We start from the raw sequence: 20,502 nt of genomic DNA, 5'->3' as shown, positions 1-20,502 counted from the left end.
AAAGCTTTAGTGTATAATCCTATTGAATTGTTTTTTGGTAAGAATGATATGTCAGGAATTTATATTTATCAGTCAATGGTCAAGTTAAAAAGATTAAAAAGAAAGAAGAATGCTTTCCACATAAATCCCAGATTGTTGATATTGCTCACAGTGAAGGTCATTTCAACAGCAATTTGCTTTGATCTTCATGATATTTTGGAAACATTTCAGCTTATTTCCAAAGACTGTTTCAAATTTAGATTTCATGGTTAAACATCTGGGTTTCTTTCTCAGTCCATTTAGCTGCATTTAATATATACACCCTCTACTCCTTCAGAAAATAAAAATAGATTTCATGAAAACTCAGGAGGTGAAAGATAACAGTATTACACAAAATTACGGGGTTTGGATGACTTAGTTTGGACAGTCAGTTTTAATTCTAGAAAACACATTGAGATTCCTTGAGGAAAGGATATTATGCATATTTTAGCATCACTTTGTAAAGGCAGATTTTCAGGATTAGGGAATACACCTGAAATTCACTTGTTCAAATATAAATAGCATTTCCCTCTATACCAGGCCACATTTTGACCTATTCTTTTGACACTGGATATATTGATTTATGCAGAATCTATATCGTCTAAATTTTATGTAAGTTATAATCAGTCAATCTAGAACCTCACATGAGACAGTTTTTGCATTCATAAAATTGTTATTCTTTCCTACTTATAGATTTGTGAGTGGGTTGTAGGACACAAATCTTCAGATGTGGTTTAGGTTTTTACCTTGTTATTTTTTAGTGTTAACGTATTTACACTAACTTCAGGACTCTGCATCTCTTCTTTCTCCTACAGTTACTCCCGTCTTTAGGTGAGCGTCCTAATATGCTTTTTGAAAACTCTTTTAAAGTTCTGTATTTTTATTTTAATACATTCTCCCAGAGCAACTTTCCCTTCTTTTGATCAGCCTTCCATAGTTTTCAAATTATATAGAAAATACATGCCAAGTATCTCCCAGGTTTTGAGCAATTGTGGTTTCTATATTTATGTACAGGCTGTGTGGCATCCTTATAAATGTCCCAGGTTAGACTAGGGCTTGATCTATGGTAAGCACTAAATATAGCTGTTAATATCGTTGCTGCTGTTATTATTATTGCTATTACTGGATGCATTAATATGCTTGCCTTTCTCAAGAGAACTGACGATTAGACAATAGTAAAAGAAGAGAAGTGGTGAGCCAGCAGCTCAACAGGTGGATAGCTCTGCATTCAGCCTTGTAAAATAGAAATATCTAATCCCTCAATTAGAGTCACACAAAGGAAAAACCAAGCTCCTGCCATCTTCATTTTTGTCTGATGTACCAGCAGGGCTGTAGCGAAAGGTCATTAGGTGACTGCCATCCATCCCACTCACAGAGATCCCAGTGTAGAACAGATTTGTCTTACCTGCTATTCCCAAATGATTCTGGCTCATCTCTACTACCTCTGTGTAATGAAAAAATATTTTTGTTTTGTTTTGGTGATCAGAATCATGGATATAGACTGCCAACATCTTTATTATTTATTATTTTAAGCAAAGCAATGCCAGACACACTTGAACTGACTCATTCAATAGTTGTAAGAAATTGATATATCAATGTAGCCAGAATCTGAGAAGTGCTAGAACAGGGAAGAGTGAGGAGAAGGGTTTTATTTTCTATCAAAAATACTTATACATTCAAAAACAAAAAAGAACTGTGAAAAGCTCTTACACCATGGATATGATTAAGAAACAGATGTGGGAATAGAAAGCTCCTTCCCAAGACTCCACTCATCCTTGTTCACCCTCACCCTCAGTACTCCCATCCTCATCTCTCCTCAAGTCTGTCTGGCTCCTTGTTTTCTCTCTTCCTTTTCCTCACTTATCTTTCTCTTTCTCAGTCTGGGCTATTCCTACGTGACTGTACATTTAATCACTCAGTTTTAACTATTAGCAAGCAATAAAAACTATTTTTAATGCCAATTTATTCACTTTAGGAAAAGGCAGTAAGTGAGATATTCTTGTTTAATCTTATTTAGAATGTGAAACCTCACTAGTTCAAACAGATTAGAAAAAAAGATAATTGGAATCATTTCAAAATTTAAAGTTAGATTTTTAAAAGATAGCTTAAAATTTTAAATTTCAAAAAAAATTTAATGTATGAATTTAATTTTATTTCTTGTGTTTTTGGCTTTTTTAACATAACAATAAAACAATACAAATAAAAAACCAAAAATAATAAAAAGACAGAGAACTATGTTTTCTTCTCAAATATTTCATTTTTATGTTTGATTTCCTACATAAATACTTATATTGATGGCAATAAGTAAACTTAACATTGGCTTAGTTTTCAGTTCTCACAAATTCAATTGCTGAGGGTCTGGATTCCTAAATGTTTGATGAAACTGAGTAAATGCCTATTTACCATGGTCTTTTGAGAGAGTAGCTATTAGCAAAACTGGTCTACACAGCCCATTAGAGACTCCTTTGGGCCACAATAAAATTCCTATTCTTAATCCCAGGTAGGATCCTTTCCATTAACAGTTGGTGATTACTAGTGGATTGTAGTTTTTCCGATTAGAATATCAACTTTTGAAAACGTAGTTTCTCTTTTACATATCAAATATTTTTTGGTATGATGATCAAATCAATTTTAAAGTAAAATTGAAAATATACCATCTGAAAAAGAACAGCATGGGTAAACCTTACATTATAAACGCACTGAATTTCTCTCTCTTCCTTATAAATGCCATAGAATATTATATACCAAAAAATAAGAAGACAATCCCGACAGGAGAGAAAAATGAGGCTAGACCAGGTAGCTGACATAAAATACCTTCCTCACTGACTTAATGGGTAGCAGCAAGGAACACATGGTGAATGTGAAGTTTAACTGGAACAGCAAGGTGAACTCATTTTAAGTTGAAACTAAGTCATAACATGAAGGAAAAAGAGTTTTAGGGTATGTAAAATGGATGTTTTTGTATAATTAGCTTTTGTATTATCAGCACTAGACATAAAAATGATACCTGCTTTGCAGGATCAAAATAGTGAAATTAAATTGCATGAGGTCTATTGAAACAAATTTGAGGCTACTGCTACAAAACTATTTTGAAACTTCCCCATTAAATTCAAATTCTGGCATTAAATATTCACAAGGAAAAACAGGATTTACTTAGTACAGAGATTTATGGGTCTCTGTACTAAGTGACTCTATAGCCTAATTCCCTGTGATATGATAGGTGCTCACTCGGAATAATAATTTGGGTAGTCAGCACTAAATATCATACTATTTTCTAATATATTTGGAAGCTCAGATAGACCTAAAATTAAAAAAAAAATTAAAAATATGATTATTACCAAATATCAAGTAACTATTGAAAAATCAAAACTAAGAAATAAACACTTATGTATTTATTCAACAAGTTATTTAATGCTTTCTGGGTTACAGGCACTGTGGGTTTCAATGATGTACGCCGGGTTTCAATGATGAGCAGAACAGAACCTCTGCCCAGAAGGAACTTTTGCAAAAGAAAAGAAATCCCAGGCACAAATGATAGATTTCTGCGTTACTAAACCACATCTTTCTGTTCTTTTTGGCTTAACAAAGCTCCTTGCAAATTCTCAGCTTGAGATTTTCAGCCATTCCTCCACTGAAGATACTTATTTCCAGGGTGACAGTCTGAGATAGCGAGTTACATCAAAAGCCTGCAGACCATTTCTGAGTTTGGGAAAGGTTTCTTGATTCACTCTCATTGTGCTGCTTAGGCCTTTGAAGCCAGATCTCTTGGGCTCTGTTCTCTAAACGTTCTTAAACATTGAATTGAAATCTTTTTTTTTTTTTTTACTTTGCTTTTAATTTTTTAATGTATTTGGCTTCAATGTTTGATATTTACTATATGTTTTCTTTAATTTTTTATTTATTGCAGTAACATTGGTTTATAACATTGTATAAATTTCAGGTGTACATCATTATACTTCTATTACGAATTTGCGTGTCATCCTTGCGCAGGGGTCATGCTAATCTTCTCTGTATCGTTCCAATTTTAGTATATGTGCTGCCGAAGCAAGCACTGAATTAAAATCTTGATGGAAATAAAAAGCAGTGGGCAAATATTCATGTAATTCCATGTTTCCCTGTGATCTGTTCCATAGTCTGACAACTCTGGTGCTTTTGGCCTGCTGCTCCTCCTAACCTGTCATCCAGCTGCACTATGAGACATGAGTAGCTGAGAAATCACGAGGTCCTGCATAATCTGGACACAGCAAGGCCTAGTGGACTTTGGTTTCAGCCTCAGCTGCCACTCACTAGTGATTTGACCTTTGGCAAATCATTTAACCTGCCCAATGCTCAGTTTTCTCATGGGTAAAATAAAAGTTTGTACTAGACGCTCTCTCAAGTCACTTCAAGCTGGAAAATGTCATGAGTTTATGAACACAATAAACACCAGGCTCCTGCAATTTTAGCACAGTCCCAGTTCGGTTTTCATGGATGGAAAATTCCTTTAAAAGTAAGCCAACATTTCATTCAATGACCAATTTTAAAAAATAATTATTATTTATTAATTTGGTAATCATTTAAAACTAAGGTGTGGAAGGCAATCATTAGAAGTGGGGAGCAATATAAACAATAACAAGGAAGCACAAGGAGAAATGAGCTAAGGAGAGACTTAAAAAGTCACTAAGTCACTGAAACAGAGAGGGGGAATTCTGTTCACAGAACCATTAGTCACTCATCGGGACACTGTTATTGAGCATCTATGAGGCACCGTTCTTGGCCCTGAGGATACAACTGTAAATAAAACAGATAAGGCCCCAGTCCTCATATATTTACTGTAGTCAGTGGGAAAGGAAGGGACATAGGAAAAGAAGTAAATGATAATTTTAGATAGTAATAAATGGTAAGTTATAAATAAGGAATAAACTGGGTGAAAGAAAAAAGAAGGGCATAGTGTTGGGAGGCTACTGTAGAGAGGATGGTCAGGAAAGGCCTCTCTGAAAAAGAAACATGAAAAGTTGAGACTTTAGTGATGAGAAGAGCCCACCCATGTATTCTTCTCAGCAAGAGCCTTCTGGACAAAAGGTATACCATGCTGGAGAATACAGGAGTAGCAGAGGTGAGAACAAGCTCAGATTTAGAAAGAATAAGGAAGGCCAGTTTGAAGGCTGCACTGAACAAAGAAGAGGATGTCAAAGCCTGAGGGCAGATGCAGGTGGAATCCAGCTTTCCCAAGGAGTGATAAGAATTTGGGGTTTTATTCTATTTCAATGTAATATGGAAATTTCAAGCAGATATTGGATGTTTTCCAGAAAGATGGTGATATTATCCAATTTACCTTTGAAAACATTTGTTTGCCTGCTGAATGGAGATGAGACCCTGGGTTTCCCAGAGTGCTAACAAATAACATCCATGGAAGATGTTCTTGTTTTAGAGCTATGAGAGAAAAATGATGAAATTTTAGGAGAGTTGGGTAAAATAGTGGGTTCAGTAACTCATAATCATACTGAATAAAGCCTTCAGGTTAAGTAAAATAGTAAGTATTTGCCAGATGAAGGCAAGAACTAAGCAAGTCCAAATTTAGACATATATGTATATTTGCGAAAGAGAAACTGCTTTGTCATTGCACTGTGAGCAGTAGATTGGGTTTTTTTCAGAGTCACAATGGGCCCAGACTTCAACCTGCTTCATTTTCTAATGTAGCAAGATCAGCCAGTAACGGTTCATTTCAGTGGCTTCAGTGAAGGTGGCAAGCTGCAGGTTTCTGACTGTAGTGGTTTAGAGAAAAGGTCTCAATGTACTGAAAATCCATGAATCCACGTTACCTCTCTGTTTGTACCCCAAGGTAGACAGTGCATGTGAGGATACTTAAGGAGTCAAAAATTATTCCCACGGTCTGCTTGGCTGAGGTAAGTTGGAAACAGAAACGGAGTCGAGATTTGTAATGTACTTTGCCCTGGTGTGCAAGCAAACAATCACAATCTTATAGCAGTATAATTGCCTGGTTTGTTTTTTGTAGCTCCTGTTTCCATTATTCATCTAAAAGAGAGGTCACCCATTGTATCCTGTATCTGATCCCACCACTGATTCATTTACAGAAATCTGAATTGCAGAGATGACATAGTCAGGCACTGGTGGGCACATTCTGTAATTCCAAACCTACCAGGTTACTGAGAGAAAATGTCGCAAACTCAACTCCATTCCGTTAAATTGTAGATATCGATTGAATGTGTATAATGTCATGGGATGGGACACAGGGGCTTAAAATCTACTGGGGAGAACAAGGCACATATGGAATAATTAAATGACAATGAAAGTTAATGTGATATGAGCCAAAATTAGTTACAGAGACAATAATCTTTATTGAAGTTTAGAGAAGGGAAGGACAATAAATCGAGTTTGTCACCAACCAGTTCCAAGCAGTCAGTGAAAGCCCTTTAATATGTTAGATACATTATTTTCATCATTATATTCGCAGAATGTTGCTTTGATTTTTGGTTAGGAAAGAGTTGTAAGGGAAATGGTCAAGTTATATCATCAGATGATCAAGGAAACATAGATTTAATAGCTGTTTGGATGTAATAGATAATGGTGAGATGTCTCTGACTTGCAATTAATTGTGTACTAAGCAGCAGCCTTCCCTGACTCGTGATGATTAACTACCCAGCCATTAATCATCTAATTGTTAAAACTGATTAACTGCAACCTTGTTAGCATTTAAAATTAGCTTTTCTGCCCCTCACCTTTAATAAACTATGTAACTTTTCAAAATATATTAGAACTTTGATTAGATTTACAACCAGCTGTCCATTTTATGTTATTTTCAAGGTGAAGATTCCTTCAAAAGGTTTTAGAGAGGCAATTTCTCTCACATTTTGCAGAGAAATGGATGCAAACAATAAACAGATGAGAACAACCAAATTGGCATAATGGGCCTTTAGACTAAACCTATTAGATGGGCTACCAATTTGATAAAATCCTAGCCTGATTTTTATTAGTTAGAAAGATATATATACTTATATCTACCTACCTAAAACACACACACAGTAGAAAGATATGTATACACACACACAAATATATATACACACAAATATATGTATAAATATGTTTGTAATGACCCATCTGTGCTAATAATTGTTTAACGCAGTTTCCTTTTATTTTTGGAGTCTAATGCAAAATCACAACATGCTTTTCTCTAAATTTCCTTTTTCTTTCTTACTATAAATGCCTTAGCACTGACTGTTGTAATACCCTCCTAGCTGGCCTCTGTACATCCTCTTGTCCTCAACTTGATACTTCCACTTGGCCTTCACCATGAGCTTTCAAAAATTAGAATGTGCTAACATCAGTCTCCTGTTTAGAACTCATTGTTATAATGCTTACGTTTGACTTTAAAATACTTTTGTCTCAACAGTATGATATTTTTATGATATGTGTATGTGTTAGTTGTTTTCATCTGTACCCTAGAGATGGTGACTTGACATCTGAAGAACCCTAAAGGAGAATGTGTTGGGTGTGCCAGAAGGTTAGTCATCAGTTGAAAGACTAGTCAGAAGCCCACCTCCCTGAGGTACACACAGCAAGTGCTTCAGCGCCCCCCCCGCCCCGATCAGCACCAGAGAGTTTATTTGAATATTGAATGATTGAAACGTTTTTTCATTGATGAAATGAGAAGTATTCAAGATATGTGGAGAGACTAGTAACATTGAGTGGGCATCTCTACCCTTTCCTGAACAGAGTTTAAAAAACCAAAGCCAGCAGTCTATCTGAGACATATTTCCACTGAGAAGGATGACATAGCCTAAGAAGCCATCCTGTTGTACGGTACGCTGCTGACAGAGGACTGTGCTGCCTGCTTCTGTCTAGATATGTAGCCAAGTACTGTTGCAGGAATATTGTCACATTTGAACATGAGCCTTTAATTTGAGATCTTGTTAGAGTGTCTAAAAGGATGAAAAGTTGAGGATTTTATTTAATTCACAGAACAGAGTGTATGACTGCTTTTTGTTCCTCCTGCTTAGTAAGTGTTTTAATGTGTAGCTAAATTAGGACTGAGGCTTGTTTTCCTGTTAACAAAGTAACTGTAGCCATTACCTGAATCTAACTATTACAGGATACAGATATCTAACAAACAAACGAACATACCCAATAAATGTGAATGACCAAATTGGTTTACATCAGTTTGCAATACACATTAAGGGCTCCCCATTGGGTATCTGATACGGGTAAAACTCAATTTCAAGTCAGACCAGCTTTCCAAGACCTCTCCACTCCCTCACTCTACAGCCCCTTAACTTACCTGGCCAGACCATATGGTTATTGTTTTCCTCATACCCGTATTGTTGGTTCACGCATTCTCTTCAAGATGTTCCCTTACCTGGAACACCACGCCCTGTAGCTAGATCTTAATTATCTGTACAACCCAGCACAGGTATTGTCTCCCCCAGAAAGCTTCCCTGTCTTTGCAGGTTTGGTTGACCACCTCCTCCATCTGATTTCAGAGTGCCTTCGTGATACGGTCAGCCACAACGCGGTTGAAATGGTCTGTTTAGTCATTGAATCCCCGTCTCCACTTCATGAGCAACATGAAAGGTGGTGCCTTGTCTTTTCCTGACATTCATAATACTCAGTGAAATGCTAGGGGATTCGAATAAAATCTCCTGTGAGTACTTCAATGCACTTTTAGGAAAATATCATTGCTTTCCTTGTCCAAAAAATGTTGTTTACAGTGAGTATTTTCTTAAGATGTTGACCTATATATTAGAGCTAATCAAATAGTCTTCAGATATTTCTTCTGCTAACAATTATAGATAGATTCTTACCAGATAGATGTTATCATTATGAATTTGAAGATGTTCTTACATAACGCCAACTGTCATGGAAACTGTGACACTATATGTCCAAGATTGTATTTAGTCAGCATAATAGTGAAGACAGCAGATAATAAAGAAACAGCTACATAAATTACAACCAGCTATCCAAATTATTTGGTTTTAGTGAGTATAGATATGTGCTAGTCAAAAACTTCTTCTGTAAGGAACACAGATATTGCCTCACCGTCTGTTAGCTTATGGTCATGGTTTACAAATTACCTCATCCCTGTATCCTTTCTGTGGTAAGTGGGCTGGATCTAAAGCAGCGTTCTCTTCAGTGGTAGTAAATTATTGACTTTGATTATGCTTTAAGGATGATAACATCAGCTCCATTAGTATGTGCATCTACATTCCAAACATACCACCTATGCTTCAGTGAGTAAGTTTTTTCCTGGAAATTACCAAAATGGGTGTACATAATCTATCTTTTTATCCTTTATGATGCAAAGAACACTGTATAGCAAGTAATAGTTTATTGGACAACAGCAGTATCATGGGTATTTCTCATATTTATTCTATTGATCACATGAAAACTGCTGATGGAGGTTTATAGGGCTAAATGTTTTCTACACTAAATCTTCCTTCATATATCAACTAGAACTACAAAAAAATTCCAAATTCAGGCATTTATAATTTCAACAGGAAAAACTTGCAAAAGTCAAACAACCTCTTCCTCAGCCGTTTAACCTCCCCATAAGAAAAAACAAAAGCAACACCAAAACAGTAACACGCACCTGGTTATGTTTAATTGGCATATCTGGGTGGTTTATTTTAAAAAAAGGAAAAGGGAAGAGAATAACATGTTTTGAATATTTACTATGTAAAGATCTCTGTTATAGGCACTTTACCAGGGTGGAGTATTTTGAACTTGGCCGTGGCACTACGATTAGGTATTTAATCCTCACTTACAAATGAGCAAACTCTAATTTGAAGTCATTCACAATCCAGGACTTTTCTTTTTACACCATACTAATTTTGGAAGTATTTGTAAAGTTGTAATTTTTAATAATAGCTATATTCTATCTGTTGGCATTTATTTAATTGTTTGGCTAAGCAGATTTATAGACACTTCTTTGGAAAATGAGAAAAAAGAGATTTCCGTGCAAAATATTAGCGTTTAAAATATCTCAGCATTCAGCTCATCTAATCTCTCACCTAGAAAAGGAAATTTGCATAATTGCTTAGGAAACATTGGTTATACAATTGAAAACTGAATGATACTTTAAAAATATTGAAATAGTTCAAAATACAAAAATGAAGGCCCACAAATAAGGGAAGATAAAAGAAAAAAATTGTCTCTATTACTAACTTTACTATCTCCTCCTATATTTCTTCCTCTTGACTGTGAAATTTATTTTAAATCACATTCACAATTACAAGATGTTTTAATACAGTATTAACGTATTACCACTGAGATACTGTTTCCCTAAATAGTTTCTAAAATTCTGCTGTAGGAACATTGAGGAAAAGCTATTTTTTTTAAAGTGAACATTTTCGTTTCTCTACACCAATGATAAACTGCACAAGATATCTTAAATATCATAATAAGATGCATATCTACTGTTATAAAAAGCAATTGTTGGCTCTCAAAATACCCCTGAAGTATAGATACTGGTTGCTGTGGGTTAAATTGTGCACCCCAAAAGATATGTTGAAGGCCTAACCTTCGGTACTTGTGAATCTGACCTTATTTGGAAATAGGGTCTTTGCAGATATAATCCAGTAAAGATGAGGTCATACTGGATTAGGGTGGGCCCTAATCCTATATGACAGATGTCCTTATGAGAAGACAAGAGATACAGACACAAAGAGGATGATGCCATGTGAGATGGAGGCAGAGATAGAAGTTGCCTGACACAAGCCAAGGAATGCCAAGGACTGCCAACAACCACCAGAAACCAGGAGAAGCATGAAACAAATTCTCCCTCAGAACGTCCAGAAGGAACCAACTCTGCCAATGCCTCAGTTTCAGACTTCTAGCCTCCAGAACTGTGAGAGAATAAATTTCTGCTGTTTTAAGCCACCCAATCTGTGCCACTTTGTTACAGCAGCCCTAGGAAACTGATACACTGGTAATATAAACATCTAGATTCAACAGCAGGACTTTCTGATGCTTCTAAAGTCAGATGCTTCACCAGGCACTGAGCTGCAATCTTACCAAGCAATTAAAACAGAACAGAACAAAACAAAACAAAGCAAAGCAAAACCCACCTTTTTTCAAGGATCTGACATTCAGTATTCACAAGTGGATTAGTGATTGTTGTTAATAAAAGTATGCATGCAGCCATCTCTTATATCCTTACTCAGAACACAAGATAATCCTCTACTATGCATTACATTAGATTGTGGAAAAAAAAAACAACTCTTATGCAACATTTACAGGGCCCTAACTATTCAATAGCAACCATTGTTACACACATAACATACTACCTCATTTAATCACCAAAATCACCGTGAGACTTTGGTACTACAGATAACTTCAAAAATCCTTATAGACCCATTGCCCATTGAGAGTGAAAATTGGCATAAGGAACTATGGGAATGTAGCCACTTGCAGGGAATGATTCTTTCACTCCTCATCTTGGGTCTCTTGAATATGACTTTTACTCCTACCTAGGCTGCCACATCTAGCAAATGAAAATACAGGACAAATAGTAAAATTTTAATTCCAGATAGTGAATATTTTTTTAGTATAAGTATACTCCCAATATTGCATAGGATATAGTTATACTAAAAAAAGTGTTCTTTATATGAAATTCAAATTTAATTGAGCCTCTTGTATTTTATCTGGCAACCCTACCTCAATAAGACCTGAGCCTCGGGAACAAAATGCATTAGCCTATAGAGAATTCTGAAATTTTACAAGAGAATTCTAAAAGGAAATATCTGGTCTTTGGTACACACAGAACCAGATTTTTAACATCACCTATTATTTATCTCTGCAGCCTTGTTTTCCCTGCAGGACCTGGGATATAGTAAATTCAATAAATGTTATTAAACAAACTGAATTGATGATTTTAATTAATTTCTCTAAATATAAAATATACTCTTCAAATTACCTTAATAGCCCTTCCCAGGTGAGTCATTAGTGACAATGCTTCTCATTTGTAGCTTATTCATTGAATCTAATTGCAGCTTTATATGCCGTAATTCTGGCAGACTTCTTTGATTCAATTTGTGAATATTTTGTGATAAGTATAATTTTAAATGGTAAAGAAAAGATTACTAACTGCATTAGTTTTCTAGGGCTACCGAAACAAAGTTCCATGAACTGTGTGGCTTGAAACAATAGAAATTTATCGTCTTACCATTCTGGTTGTCAGAAGTCTGAACTCTACTAAATAAAGGAGTTGGCAGGGCCATGCTTGCCCTGATCCTTTCTAGTCTCTTCCTCAGGTGTTGGTTTGTGGCAGCATGACTCCAGCCTCCGCCTCCATCTTCACATAGCTGTCTTCCCTCTGTATCTCTATTGCTACATGGGATTCCCTCTTCTATAAGGACACTAGTCAAATTGAATTAGGGCCCATCTCAATGACCTCATTTTAACCTCACAACATCTGCAAAGACCCTATCTCCAAATAAGGTCACATTCACAGGTACCATGGTTTAGGCCTTTAATATATCTTTTTGAGGAACACAATTCAACCTATAACACTAACACATAATACAGTTTTGGCCTCATGCCCACTGTTTTCTAACAATGTTAATCTCAGAAGTTACCTAATAAATGTTCTAAATCCCTAATCCCTTGGACCAAGGAGTCCCATCTGTATCACCGTATCTCACCAGCCAGCGCCAGAATGAAAATTCCTAAACTGTTAACGCACTAAGAAAAGACAACAGAAATTATTGTTGATGACTCTAAATCTTTGCATAAACCTTTTTCTAGATTATCCATCTAACTAAATAGAACAATAATGACCACTAGTATAGCATTTATGATACATCAGTGCAATTAATTACTTATCTCCTCCACCCTACCCCAAGATCTAAGTGTCTGGAGGGCAGAGAACATGTCTTGTACATCATAGGATGCAAATGGTCAAAGTTCATCTAAGGCAGGGTCCAGCTGCCACTCTTACCAGCAATTGTTCATTTTGTGCACCTCACAGAATAGAGAGTGCCCCATAGTTTGATATGTTTAAGCACATTATCTCTTTTTCTAAATAATGCCTTCATAATAGTTTTGTTGCTTTCTATATGTAATGGTCACATACCCTCCACACGTTCTATAATATTTTATTAATATATAACATGACAGTAGACTTAGAGAACCAAACCAAAGAAAGACGTACAATCTAACAAAAAATAAAAATAAAAAAGAAGTGTGAATACATAACACATGGAGGGTGGAAGGAGAAGTAAGACACTCCAAAATAGGTGTCATTTTTATTTTTATTGTAGAGTTCCTTTGAACATTGGTAATCACCATGAAAATTATTCCGCATTTGCAGTTATCCTGGAGGATAATTCTTTAGTAAAAATATGGTGTGTTTAACCTTCTATCCAGAACTCAATTTGTGTTTGAAGGCATCTAAAATTGACTCAGGTCAGCCCCAGCATGAACAGAGCATGTGGGCACTTCCCTGGATGAGCTGTTTTTGTCCTCTAAGCATAATAGGTAATTGCCTTTTCTGAGGAGACTACCAAGGATTTTGTAATACAGAAAGCCGCAACATTAGCAAACTCGTGTATTCTAAAGTGAGTGAGTGAAGAGGTGCTGCTCTACGGGATGCTAAATGGGGCTGAAGAAACTGTGCTGATAGCATTTTGGAAGAGACAATAGGGATAAGAACTACTAAAATCGGAAATGTGCACCAAACCAGAGGCCCAATTTTTTCTTGTTAAAATAACTGGACAAAATGTTTTATATGAGTGTAATAAAACTACAGAGTTCAAAAACTGAACTTTTCTTTCCTTTATAAACAATTAATCATGAAAATAGAAAAGAAAGAAAAGAACTCAATACATTCAGTCCAATAGATGTTTCTCTCAACATTTCCACATGTGGGTCACCACAGGTCTTTATGCAATGTAAGCTGGTGATCCTGGAGGCTGTTCACTGGGGTTCCTGCTATAAAGAGAGTTTTGGACGTTTATCAGTTTGTTATTCTCTGTCCCTGTTTTAAACTTGAAATGATAGTTTCCTTTTGAGAGAACAACAAAACCAAAAGGCTACCCTGCTGTAGAAACAAAATACCCAGAAAGGGTTTGAAAAATGAGAGAGAGAGAGTTTTTAAACATTTATATGTCTTTGAGAACTGAATTTAAAGACAAGATAGTTATGCCTTTTCAATTAGAAAGAATATATACAGATAATAAAAATATTGAGCAAAAAATTCAGGGATAATGAAAAATACAAAAAAGTCTCAGATATTCTCAAAGACCATAGCGTCAGCAGAGGTAACTGCTAAAATGGTTTTGTTTTATTGTCAAATCTGGAAATCTGCCTGTGAACTGAAATGTGGATTTCTAACATAATTTCAATTCACTGATTCTGAAGTCTGAAAAAAGATGAAGGAAAAAAAAATAGAATTTTATCACTTTCGATGCCATGTTTATCTCCTACTCTTATCTTTCTCTCAACTCATTCAATTTGAGATTGTTTCGGGGTATAGATTAGAACTTGCTAACATTGTATTTTCTCAGATCAGCAGCCATAAGCCCTGGTGAAATTTCCAGGTTGCCTTTCCTCTTCTGCGTGAAAAGCTAACAGACAGCACTGAATTTCTTCAGGGTCTCAGAAAATGTGACTGTTGGATTTAAGACTCCAAATGAAGAAGATACTGCAACCAAGAACAGAGCCCAACAGAGAGGGCAAACAAAACGAAGTGATGTTCCACATCAAATGCAGGCATCTTTTGCTTATTATGAAGAGTGTGAAGAGACAGAATCTTTGGAATTTGAGAGTACTAAAAAAATAAATGCTACTTCTTGCTTCAACATTGGGTAGAAGAGAAATTAGATTTAATAAAAACCAGAGTGATTTATTTTTGTGAGAGAAATCTTCCTCTACTTTAGAAGTTAATAAATGTAAATCATCTTGTGAATATGAAAACTCTAGAGAGAGACAGATTCCACTTTCAATTAATGAACTGAACATCATTGTAGAAGAAGGCACACCATTTTCAAGTAGTAAATACAAAGACAAAAGTCACATGCTTAACTTTGGCAGATTAGGAGCATAGACAGGAGCCCTCTGGAATAAATAACTGTCAAAGGAACCAAATAATGAGACAAAAGTGAACTTCTTGGTGCAAAAGGCTATTATTTTTTCTGTATTTATGATTGCTTGACTGGAAGGAGGGGGAACTCATATTAGCAGGTAATTAACCATCAAACAATAAAACTAATACTAAGAAGATAGAAACGCGTATGCCCTTAGCCAACCTGCACCGATTCTTTAGTTGAATGAGAACAGATAGTGTCAGCCAGGGACTCAGAATTATTTACTGCTCCTAAGTTGTAAAAGTAAAACTTGCTGTTTTCAATCATTTCATTGCTCTTTAAGTGAGCATAAAATCCAGCATCCTTCATTCTAATTAAACAGAAAATGGTTTAAGGAATAGAAGTTGTTTCCAGCCACTGAATGGCATTTTCTTACCCACTTATCAGACGTAGAGCAGTCTTGAGCACCCACATGCACAGCTACCCACCAAGAGACACAATTCTTCCAGTCAAGAGGCCACAAACAAGCTACGGAATCTTTTATTCCAGTCCTCACTTTTAAGAACTTGCTCTTTGAAAAAAATTAGCCTGAGGTTATCGAGAGAAAAGGGGAAATTCAATTTATTTCCTTGGTTAGTAGACAACCAGACTTGTGCAACTGGAGGAAAACAACTGAGATTTTTATAATATGTGACAGTGTAAATATTTAGTCCAGTCAACATGTGCATCGATTGTTTACAGCCATGCAGATGGTAAACGAAATGCACTAGCATATGGAACAGTAAAAGAACACGTGAAGTTGGAGGCACCTACATCAAAGTAAGACTGTAGTTGCTAATATTTCGAAGCTCATTGAGCTGCTGCCTAAAATGCATTTTCTTGCTACCATTAATTGCTTAAACATGTAGAATAAGCATCAGAGAATAATTTCAAGTAGGTTGTTTAATTATCTGAAGGTATTTCATTCCTATTTTGACAATGCCTTTGGTCATCTGTGTGACTCTGAGTGAACTACTAACATCACTAAGCCTCTATTTCATCACCTGTATAACGGGGACAAAGCATTCCTGAGCTTCCAGGATCACTGGGGAACCACACGAAATACCAAAGAGCTGGCAGAGTATCTGCTACAAAGACTGTCATTTCCTCATCCTGGTCATCATTGTCATCATTACTCAATGAATGAAATCAAGGTGAGTAAAATAAAGTATGTCAAACTTAAAACTGAGTTTACATCTAAACATCTTGCGAAACAAACTAATTCACAAACCTCTGAATTTTTCTTGGCTCTCTTGTTGGCAATTTAAAGTGGATTATTCCTAAATAATATGCTAACCAGACATAAGGATCTTCTACCTATATGGCTGCACCTACGGAAATCTACCCAGGTGGATGACTGCTTACGGGATCGAGGGAGGCGATTTCACCACCAGTCAAGAACTAGCACTGGAATTGTTTTGCCTCTTGCCACAGACTTCTCCTGTAACAACAGTCTGTCTTCTTGAACGTCTTTCTAGATGTAACTGGGGCCCCTGTTTATTTTAGTTTTCTCGATTATTGAAGACACTTTATTATAAAATACTATAACTGCATAATAGAGGTGTGGCCTTATTTGGCCGTTATCCAGTCCAAGCTGCAGCCTTCCTCATTAATGAACATTTCTTCCTACTCAAAGATTGCAAAGCATGCTCACTTATTGATCTCCTTTGGTCCTGATAACCACACAGGTATTATATTACCCTCTCCAAAGCAGAGATGAGAAAACCGGGACTTAACGACATTAACTTGTCCAAAATCACTCAGGTTTTTCATAGAATGATAGACTCCTAAAATGTTCACCTGATTGTCTGGCCAAAGGGTATCAAACATAAATGCATGCAAGGGGCAAACACATCACATGAACGATAGCAAGCCTGGTACACGGCATCAGATGGGAAGGTGTTTGTATTGTAACACAGAGCAAAGTCTAGTTGCATTGCCTTTTAGAAACACTTTGGGGGCAAGTTAAAATCACTGAAGAAACAAAAACTTCTCTGGGCTGAATATTGTTGAAAGGTCTTGAGTTTTGATCACTGATTTCTTTGAACCCCAGCATTTTTTTTTTTTTTAGCCCAAGGTGGGGAAATAATACGTACAGGATCACCCAACTAGAACAGGATACCCTAAGGCTATGCTGAGAACTAGGCCTTCTTGTTACACAGCCAGGAACCCAAACCAAGCCTTGTCTCTGCAGAGTTGGCTTCTTGCCAACATGCTATATAGAGCTCAAGGCAGGAGATTCAGCCAAAGTTTCAGCCCATTGTTTAGCTGTAAGTACTACACTTGAGGCGTTTTGTCCCCTGTGCCAAAAACCCGTGTTCTTTCCATCTGGTTCTACCTCAATTTTGTGGGTAGGTGAATGATGCAGAGAGCATGTTAATGACCCATCGCAGCTATTCCACTTCTCTCAGGCTGGCAGGAGTAAGTCAGCACCACCTGAGGCCCAGCACTGCGACTAAGACACCATTAGGAGCAGTTTAACATTTCTGAATACTTGGATCAAGTCTTAGAGCTGACACTGGGGACAAGGAGATGAACATGACATAGCTCTGCATGCCAAGAGCGCACAGGCCGGCTAAAGCAGTGGCTCACATATTTTTCCACCAAGTCCTTTAGCTAGGCAATGAATTAACTTTCAGTAGGCTAAAATATTGAAATGCAAAAGGATCTATATTATAACTTGGCTTGCACCAATGGTCTTTTCCTAAATAATAATTGCTATGATCCTGAAAAAACTATATCAATTATTCACAAAAGCAACATTTTTCACCTCATCAATTTGAGTATGGTGATTTTTTTTTTCCCCAGTGGTAAATGGAAATGAATCCAATATACAGTCAATGGGGAGTTGTTTGCTGCTGAAACTACATAAATCAAAACTAGAGCCGCTAAAATGTGAGAGGTCCAGCTCGATTAGTCCCTGAAAAGATGAGTGGAGTAGTGGACAAATAATATTAAATAAAAATGAGGTCTTAAGTGACAAGCCCTTCTTATTATACAGACGCATCAAAGACCCAGGGACTTGCTCTATTTCCACAGAACCTGCGACTTTACAGAATTTTGGAGTATAACAAACTTGTACTTGCTTTATCTCATTTCCTCTCCTAGGTACCATTTCAGTAGGTAGGAAAGCATTACTACTTCCTATTATACAAACGAAAAAACTGAGAAGCAAAGAGATTAAGTGACTGGCCTCTGGTAACACATATAATGAGGCTAAAACGCAGAGCCCAGAACTTCAAACTTATAAAGACCAGCTACCACAGTGATTCTCTCTGTGTCACATGTTTTGAAAGAATAGTATTGAAATTCAGTAATGTGCTGTCAGGCATTTGTATAAGAATGCATTTGTTTTTCTTAGTTACCTATACCTATAGAGATAACAGTTTTCTATTTAATTTCCATGTCTTTATAATTGCCAACTGGTCATTTTAACACAACGTGACAACTTCGTCTGATTCCGTGTTCTTATGGTCATGGCTATTTCTACTTCCTATAGGCATACACTTCAAGAAAAATAAGGAATAATAAATAACTAAAGAGTAAATAAATGAATAAATAAGTAAATAAATAAAACAAGTAAGAAAAATAAGTAATGCAATGCTCACAAATTCATCCTAAATTTACAAATATCTCATCTGAGGTTTAGATATGATATCATTTTAGTGTCAATCTCAAAATAATTCCCAGTCTGAAATGGTTCCATCATAGTGTCTTAATTCCTCTATTAGAAAGTAAATAGCCCATCATGTTCCAGGTACACGATAGCAGTGGGAAACTAAAGAAAGAACAAATACACTCTAGCCATAGTGATTATCACTGTCTCCTAGAGCAATCAGATGTGCAGTCCAGTCAAATGCAGGATAATGAGGGATAGAACAAGGTATGCACAAGGCACTGTGATAGAATAGAGAAGGAGGAATGATTACAATAGTGAGTCAAGGCAGGCTATCGTGTGGAGGTTGTATACCAGACAGACGTGAAAGGATGAGTCAGGTGGAGAAGTGCATTCCAGAAGGAGAGAACAGCAATCATAAAAGAGAATAATAAGAAGAAAAGTCAAATTTGTTCATTATTTACTCTGTACAACTCATTCAACAAATATTATTTAAGTGTCTTCCAACCCCCAGGTAATAAGCTACCTCTTTGTATATGTAGTCTTTTCATTTTACTCTTACAACCCTTGGAGGTAGGTATTAGCTCTGTGGATAGGAAATGGAAGTCTAGAGAGGTTAGGTCACCCGTCCAATGTCACACAGCAAGTGGCTTACAGAACCAGTTTTCAGCCCAGATCTACTAACTCTAGAGCCTGAGTTCCAACCAAGCTCTCCTGAGTAGTATGCTGTGATTGACATGGAGGATGAACAGCCATGGGGAAAGAGGGATGATGGCTTTGGAAATGTAGGCTGCAATCACATTGGAAAGGAATTTGTCATACTTCAAAAACAACATATAGGGGCGGGCCCCGTGGCTTAGAGGTTAAGTGCCCGTGCTCCGCTACTGGCAGCCCGGGTTCGGATCCCGGGTGCACACCGACCCACGGCTTCTCCGGCCACACTGAGGCGGTGTCCCACATACAGCAACTAGAAGGATGTGCAACTACGACATACAACTATCTACTGGGGCTTTGGGGGGGAAAAAGTAGGAGGATTGGCAACAGATGTTAGCTCAGAGACGGTCTTCCTCAGCAAAAAGAGGAGGATTAGCATGGATGTTAGCTCAGGGCTGATCTTCCTCACACACACACACACACAAAAAAAAAAACCATAAAATTAGTTATTCAAGTATTTTATGCAGAAAGAATCAAAGTAAGTGACAATGGCTTGCAGGTGAAGTGGTAAGGTAAGGAGAGAACTGAAATCTGGGAACAAAATTCTCAGCTTTCTCTGGAGCCAGCACAGCTTATGGATTCTCCGCCAGGCTGGTAGTTACGGGCAGAATGACAAACATGAGGACAGGCTGAATCATTTCCCATTAAGAAGCAAGCTACAAAGCAAATGGGCTGCCAGAGAGGCAAAAGTATTGATTGAGAATTTAGTGCAAATGATGGAGCACTAATTAATAAGTGCAGCTGTCAGGAAGCAGTGATGGTTTGGTTTCCATATAGATTTCTTCCCCTCACTTTCATTTGCTTTAATGTTCAAAGCTTTGTTTGATGTGAATTTAATGCTTCCTTTTCTCATTCTGTTCATTCTTGGAGTGTTTTATACTGTATCCTTTTGTGGATGTCTGCCTTTATATGTTTCTGCCCTCTTGCATGACTAATGTTATATTTAGGGTCCTGAAAGTCTGAGATTTCTTATAAGTATTAGTTTTGAAAAGCAAATGAAGTACTTCAGAGAGGCAAATGAATCTCAAGGTGAAGGTTATCAAGGGCATTTCATCTCTGGCAATAACTTTGAAGGGAGGGACACAGGTCAGCTTGAAG

At 36.8% G+C, this 20,502-nt stretch overlaps 1 non-coding gene across 1 annotated transcript; it reads right to left on the bottom strand.

Moving 5' to 3' along the window:
• Positions 1-3,961: 3,961 nt before the first annotated feature.
• On the bottom strand, positions 3,962-4,070 carry LOC147918312 (U6 spliceosomal RNA). Its single transcript, XR_015553511.1, has one exon. It is a non-coding gene; the product is annotated as a U6 spliceosomal RNA (small nuclear RNA).
• Between the last annotated feature and the right edge of the window lie 16,432 nt (positions 4,071-20,502).

The sequence above is a fragment of the Ceratotherium simum genome, chromosome 1, assembly GCF_057802395.1.
Source record: "Ceratotherium simum simum isolate JZ-2026a chromosome 1, ASM5780239v1, whole genome shotgun sequence".
Taxonomy (NCBI): domain Eukaryota; kingdom Metazoa; phylum Chordata; class Mammalia; order Perissodactyla; family Rhinocerotidae; genus Ceratotherium; species Ceratotherium simum.
Note: the sequence above shows the minus strand (reverse complement) of the source record. Positions and strands in the feature narration are given on the sequence as shown.